Raw genomic sequence first — 6,838 nt, forward strand, 5'->3', positions numbered from 1 at the left:
TATTCTGTTACCCGAGGTATTTCTTGGCCCTGTATCTCCACTGTCCGTTCACTGTTTTCATTGAATACCATAACACCTGATTTTCTAACGGTAAATTTCAAACCTAAATTGCTGCCTTCCTGTCCACAGATATTAGCCAGACGTTTCAAATCACTTTGCTTGTTAGCTAGCAACACAATATCGTCCGCATAAAATAAACCTGGAAGCTGCTGCTCTACTACTGTACCCGCTTGTTTGTATGAGAGATTAAAACCGATAATACCTCATTCTAGCGCCCTCTCCATCCTCACCATGTACATCGCAAACAGCAGTGAGGATAAAGGGCACCCGTGCCTCAGTCCCTTGTTGATATGAACTTTCTCCTCGCTCCTCACCCCTTCCCATTCAACGCAAACGGTATTTTCTAGGTAAATCTCTCTCAAAAGCTGTAGACAATCGTCACCTAAACCTTCCCCTTCCCAGAATATCCCACGAAATGATGCGCTCTACGTTGTCATAAGGTCCTGTAATGTCTAAAAAGGCCACATATAACGGTCTGCTTTCTACTTTCGATATCTTAATACACTGAGTAAGAATAAATAAGTTATCATCTAAACGCCTACCTATTCTGAAGCCATGCTGAAGTTCTCCCAAAATGCCATTGTTCTCTGCCCATGCTTGAAACATTAATTTGATTGCCTACATTGCTAGCCTGTATATTACCGATGTAATGGTCAACGGTCTATACGAGTGAATTCTATCTTTATCCCCCTTACCTTTAAAAACTAAATTCATTCTACTTTGTCGCCAACTGTCTCGTATTCGTATATCTATTAAAGTTTTTTTTCCACAGCTTTCCCAACAGATTCCTTACTTTTTGGTCATAGTTCATTAATCAGCCTAACGGGCACCTCGTCTAGCCCTGTGTCTGTGCGCTTAGGAATTTTCTCTTCGGCTTTCTTCCAGTTGAAATTTGTCACCACCAGCTCCTTTTCCACCTGGGTCTCTTTCATGCTCTTTTTTTCTTCAAATGCAACCTCGGAATTGCCTTTTAAAGATTCGGCTGTTATTTTTTCGGATGTAATTTATTGCCGCTTCTCCTTCCAGTCTGTTTTCATCTTCGTCTAGGATATGTTGTATTGTTGTTGACTTCCTGCCTAATAATTTTATGTGGTTCCAAAATATTCTAGGTGCGGCCTTCATTTTCTCACGTATTCTGACAACCAACGTTCACTTTCACCTTTTAATTTTGCTTGCACCAGTCTTTGAACCATAGACTTGTTCTCCCGGTATATTTCCCCATTTAGTGGTTACTTCATCCTGCGGCAACTGCGCCTTCTTTGCCTGCCTGTGCTCTCGAGATGCTTTGCGTCGTTCGGCAATCGCTACACGTATCTTCCTGTTCCACCAGCTTTTCGGTTTCTTTGTTCCTTTCCAACGAACATGTTGTTTCTCTTTCCGTATTCCTGTCGTTATACACTTAGAAGATCACCATATTCCCACTCTTGGCCATTTGCCAATTTCTTCCTCCACTCTAGTGACTATATTTGCTATTTATTCAGCCTTAAATTTGGACTGGCCATTTTGCGCTCCTTGCTCTCTTTCCCAACTACATATCCAATTTTCAAAATGATGCGTTTATGGTCACTCCCTGCGCTGCTATGCCCTTCCTCATCAATGACCATTTCTCTCAACTTATCATTAATTCCTTCTGTCGTCAGACGGTAATCAACGGTCGATTGCCGGTCTCCCACTTCCCAGCCTCCTAGTCGCGCGCGCCACCAGGCGGCTCCCCAACGTTAGTGAGACGCGCTGCCGTCGGACCACCTGTTCTTACACCGTAGGAAGGAGTATGAAACTCTCCTTATTTTATTATAAATAGGCAGCATCGTTTTTAACGAACTGATCAGCTATCGGGCTGCGCAGGCATTTAGCCTCTGCTCCTCACCTTGCTATTCCGGATACTACGTTGTCTTGCTCAATTCTCGACTCCATCTATATTAATATGCGTGTGCTTACCTCTTGGCAAATATAAAACTGCCGATAAAGATATTTATGAGCTCGTTGGTAATATAGTACATATATGCTAACAGGGCATAATTGAACTAATAAAAGCGAAGCACGAAAGCACAGCGCGATCTTCTGACAACCTAAACCAAAATAGGACAAGCATAATGCGTGTTGCTTTTTTTCTTTTTTTGTGTAGGGGTGTACGAGATACACTGCTGTTTTACCGCTGTTGCCGCTGCCTGTAGAACCCCAGGCCTCGTCAAGCTGCTCAATGAGCAGCTTTTTGTCTGGGGTCCATTTTTTCTTGAGGAAAATAAAAACTGATTCTGATTCTATATATACTTTACGCGATAGCACACCTAATGCCGAGCTCGCGCATGACAAAAAAGCAACCGACAAATGTGTAATGTAACGCGTGATCCGCGTCTTCAAAGAAAAATGATATCTCCCATCTTGAGCATTTATCGGTAAATTTTGTTCTTTAGTGTCCAAAGTCACAGCGTTGGTACGTCTGCTTACCTATTGCACTTCATTGCGTCCACTTTAGTTGTTGCATTAGTTTAGTTTAGTTTAGTTTAGTTGCACTAGTTGTTTCGTCCACTTTCAGAACTGAAAGCTTTAGGCCAATGCTGCGAAAGAACATCCGCGTTGAAGGACTTACTCGCGCTATTAAGGTTCTTGCGGTCTACGGGGCTTCACGACAGACTCTAAGAATGCCGCCCCCTACCGCTGTGTAGTGTACGCGCTTTGTTCGTGCTTGTCTTCCTTTCTTTCTATCTCCCCCTTCCACTCTGTTTCTCTTTTTATCCCCCTTAACCCTTCCCCCTGCGCAGGGTAGCCAACCGGAACTACCTCTGGTTAACCTCCCTGCCTTTCTCTGCATTATTTTCTCTCTCTCTCTTTTGCGTGTATCAGCGAACGTGACCGTAAAAAGTTGAGTAATGAAAAAGTGACTAACATCATGCAAAAAAATTAAACAATCATTACCATCACCATCAATTTCCCAGCACCTAACCTACAGGCAACTTCCCATAACCCTTGCCTTGCGTGAGCTGATTTTATCTTATGCCTTCCAGATTCCTGTCTTTATCACACCAGCTAAATGACTGCCGTGCTCGATAGTACTTCCCTTCCCGTGGCACAAATTGTGTAACTCTAATAAACCACCGCTTATCTGCCCTACACCTTGCACGGCCGCCCAGCTCCATCTTATCCTCTTAATGTCACCTCGAATAACGGCCGGCCCTCAAATTCACTCCGCTGTCTTCCTGTCCCTGAAAGAGAGGTCGTACATTTTTCATCTCAAGTTTCTTTGTTGATCCCAAGGTTTCTGCTAGCTATGCTAGCACCTGCATAAAACAATGATTGTACACCTTTCAAAGATGCTAGTAAGCTACCAGTAATAATTTCATAATGCGTGCCGTATGCGTTCCAGCAGATTTTATTTTATTGCAAATGGTCTTCACCTAATCATGGCTGCCTTTGACTGATTGGCTTTGATATACGTTTTTTCACACCGATTCTTGAGGCTGACTGCCAATCGCGAATGGACAGTGTCCAGGCAACTTAACGTTACTTTAGCCTTTTTTAAGTTAAAATTCAACCTTACTCTTACATGTTGTCAACTGGGTCTTACCATAGAGGTCATACCTTACGAATAACACATCTTATAATAGCAGAAAGGGGTACAGGGCATTCGGCATGTTCCACTGGCTGTGTGCCAATTCTTGGTCAATCCTGCAGAACGGTGATATGCCAGGATAGAATATACATGCCGTAATTTCGGAACCATCATTCGGGTAGGCTTATAACGAAGAATTGATCTTTTACCCGCCGTGATTGCTCAGTGGCTATGGTGTTAGGCTGCTGAGCACGAGGTCACGGGATCGAATCCCGGCCACGGCGGCCGCATTTCGATGGGGGCGAAATGCGAAAACACTCGTGCACTTAGATTTAGGTGCACGTTAAAGAACCCCAGGTGGTCGAGATTTCCGGAGTCCTCCACTACGGCGTGCCTCATAATCAGAAAGTGGTTTTGGCACGTAAGACCCCATATTTAAAAAAAGGAATTGGTCTTTCTTGGTGAACTCATCTCAAGGACCGGAGTCTTTACGGGGCATGGGCTTAGGTGCAGTCGGCAATCAGTCATCAGACATGACGTAGGCAAAACTGCATGCTGCGTTAAGCAAAGGTGCAATTAACCTGAGCCAAAAGTTGGAATATAGTGTTCTCGTACATTTTTCAGGCCTACCTGAATCGCCGAAAGATCAAGGAAACTGAAATCTTGCATTTACATGCGCATGAATTCAGACGGGAGAGATGAGGTAAAAACACACGACGGATGCGTTTGTGATGCCTTAGTAGCGCATGGCACCGCTTCTGCTGTCACTTGGAGAATTACGGCATCGCGGAATGAATGGCCTAGGCCCTTCTGCACAAGCAGCAATTGCGGTTCTTTCGCTTTGCTTCTCCCGTCTGATGAGACACATTATTTATCCTAGCCTTTTACACAACGATGCATATGTTGGAAGTTGGCGCTATATTCATGTGCTTCGCTTGCGTTTGCCTCTTTTTCTTTTACTGTCCATCATTTACGGCAAATCAGCTCGTTAATGTTTTGCCAAAAAACATCATGGCCCCTGCCCTTGCGTTTCAGCTGGCGTTGGTGCATATGGGACTACGTAGGTGAACAACTATCATCGATGCGTGAACAGCCAGTGGTTCGGAAGTAACATCTTGGGCAAGCGCATCTCGGGGGATCACTTTCGGAGGAGATTACACGGCATCTGTGCGAGTACGGCTGAAAGCGGTTTTGTTTCTTGTACTCACCCAATTCACCATGCGTCTCACATGCATGCCCATTGTCTTCTCTTTCAATGGTGCCGGAAACGAACGGTGCGAGATCGACATGTTCGCGCCGTGCACCCATCTGTCGGGCCGAGACGATGCTGGCCTTTCGTGCGTCATCGCCAGGTCAAGCGAGGGAAGCAGCACGGGGGCCGCCTGCACGAGTCAACCAAGCAAGGTGAGCGCATCGAAGACGTGAAGTGTTGCGTCGTAACTTTTCCATTGCCTTTCGCACTGCCAAAGTAATCGCCTATAAAATGATTTCGCGCACAATAAACTCGAGTACACCAATGCTTGTAAGCCTTGGCAATTATGTGTGAAAAAGGTGGTATGAAATTTTATTTCAATATTTTTTTATATTAAGGAATAGTCAGAAATAAAATTAGCTAGTGCAGTCCACAATCCCAACTAAATAATGTTATCACTACCAAAAATTGCGAACTACGTGAAATCGACCCTATCCAGTGAAGCAGAGCAAAAGAACAGGGAAGGAAGAAAATGGCAGACGTGCGCTTTCTGACAAGTGAAATAGGAAAATAGCGTGAAAGCATCTGCGTCGTTTACATCAAGTATGTGGCGACGCTATGCAATTAACTTCCACTTATAAGCACACGATCGCCTTGGCTTGCTGTTTCGTGCGCACCGCGTCAGTGGCTACATTTATCACTCCAACATCCCAGCAGTGAAATTACTTTTGTCTACTTGCCTCGCTTTCGTGCCGTAAAATATGTTGTATAATTGTCCTAACCGCCTCATATGTTGTAGTAAATGTCATATCATTTTGTTGGTTAATTTGTTAGTCAATGTTAGTTCGCCTTGAGCGACTCGTCATATAAACATATGCATATGTTTATACATGTAAGTATGAACATATATGTATATATTTCAAACCCTGCGCAGGAAATGTTAGAAATATTGAGCATCTCGCTCACACACATTGCAGGGCGTATTTTTTCTCTAAATTTTTCACCTCTTTCCACCTGGCCAGAGTTGCTTCCTAAAACATATTATAAACTAGCAATGTCTTGCCGTTTAATTAAACATGCAATTCCCGAACATAATTTCCCCCCCAAAAAATGAAACAACTTGTTGACATGTATCTCTAGCCATGGGGGTACAGGCGCGAACAAAAGTAACTAGAACACGATACCTGTGGTTGAACTGCATCACAATGTCCTCTAGTAGACGCAAGGGAAACCATGAAATCAGATTACGCATTCTCGTAGGCCGGCGATCATTGTATTTCCATCAAAATGCCCTCTAGCACCTCTCAGACCGCGCTAGGGCATTGGGCATTAGAATAGAGTCAGCCGCAGCTCCCATGTGCCAATTGTTGCAGTTTTGATCGCTCATTTAAATACGTCAAAAATTGCAATCAAATATTGTTTTAGCAAAAGCTCAATTAGCATCTGTATATATAGTGAACTGTAAGCTAGGGAACGCAGTAGGTTGAAGGACGCTCGTCAGATGGCGCTGATGGAAAGTGTCGCGTAATCTCGCGAGAAAGCGCGTTTCGGCAGCTTTGCGTTGGCGGTCATTCAGGGCCAGGCGCCCTCTGCTTTGACGCACACGTGCTTACTTCCGTGAATAGCTTTGAATAGAGATCTTATCATTATGGCCCGTGCACCTAGGTTTGGGTGCGCGATAAAGAGCCCCAGGTGGTCGAAGTTCCCGGAGCTCCCCACTACGGCGTGCCTCATAATCAGAAAGTGGTTTGGCACGTACAACCCCACAATTAATTTATTATTATCGTTATGGGGAAGCATTTCTCCAGCGTTATTTAACGCACCTTGTTAAAATCGGGAACAATCGTGTTACCCTTGCTCATGTTACATTATTAGTGAGACGTGTGCATCACTTTCTACCAGTAGCGTGTTCTTTTTTTTTTTTGATGATCTTCGAAAGTTTCTTTTTTTTTTTTGTCCGCAACATCTATTTGCTTTTTTCTTCCCTTCTGTTCCGAGTTGTCGCTTACTTCGCTTTCACTTTTATTGTCCCGTCA

The 6,838-nt window shown here is 44.1% G+C and overlaps 1 long non-coding RNA gene across 1 annotated transcript in view; it reads right to left on the reverse strand.

Annotated features, from left to right (window-relative positions):
* The window catches only part of LOC140214046 (uncharacterized), a 40,557-nt gene that overhangs the window by 31,075 nt on the left and 2,644 nt on the right, over window positions 1–6,838 (reverse strand). The window contains exon 2 of the long non-coding RNA XR_011890963.1: window positions 4,819–4,992. This is a non-coding gene — a long non-coding RNA (uncharacterized lncRNA). The remainder of the gene's footprint in view (window positions 1–4,818; window positions 4,993–6,838) is intronic.

This window comes from Dermacentor andersoni, chromosome 11, assembly GCF_023375885.2.
Source record: "Dermacentor andersoni chromosome 11, qqDerAnde1_hic_scaffold, whole genome shotgun sequence".
Classification (NCBI taxonomy): Eukaryota; Metazoa; Arthropoda; class Arachnida; order Ixodida; family Ixodidae; genus Dermacentor; species Dermacentor andersoni.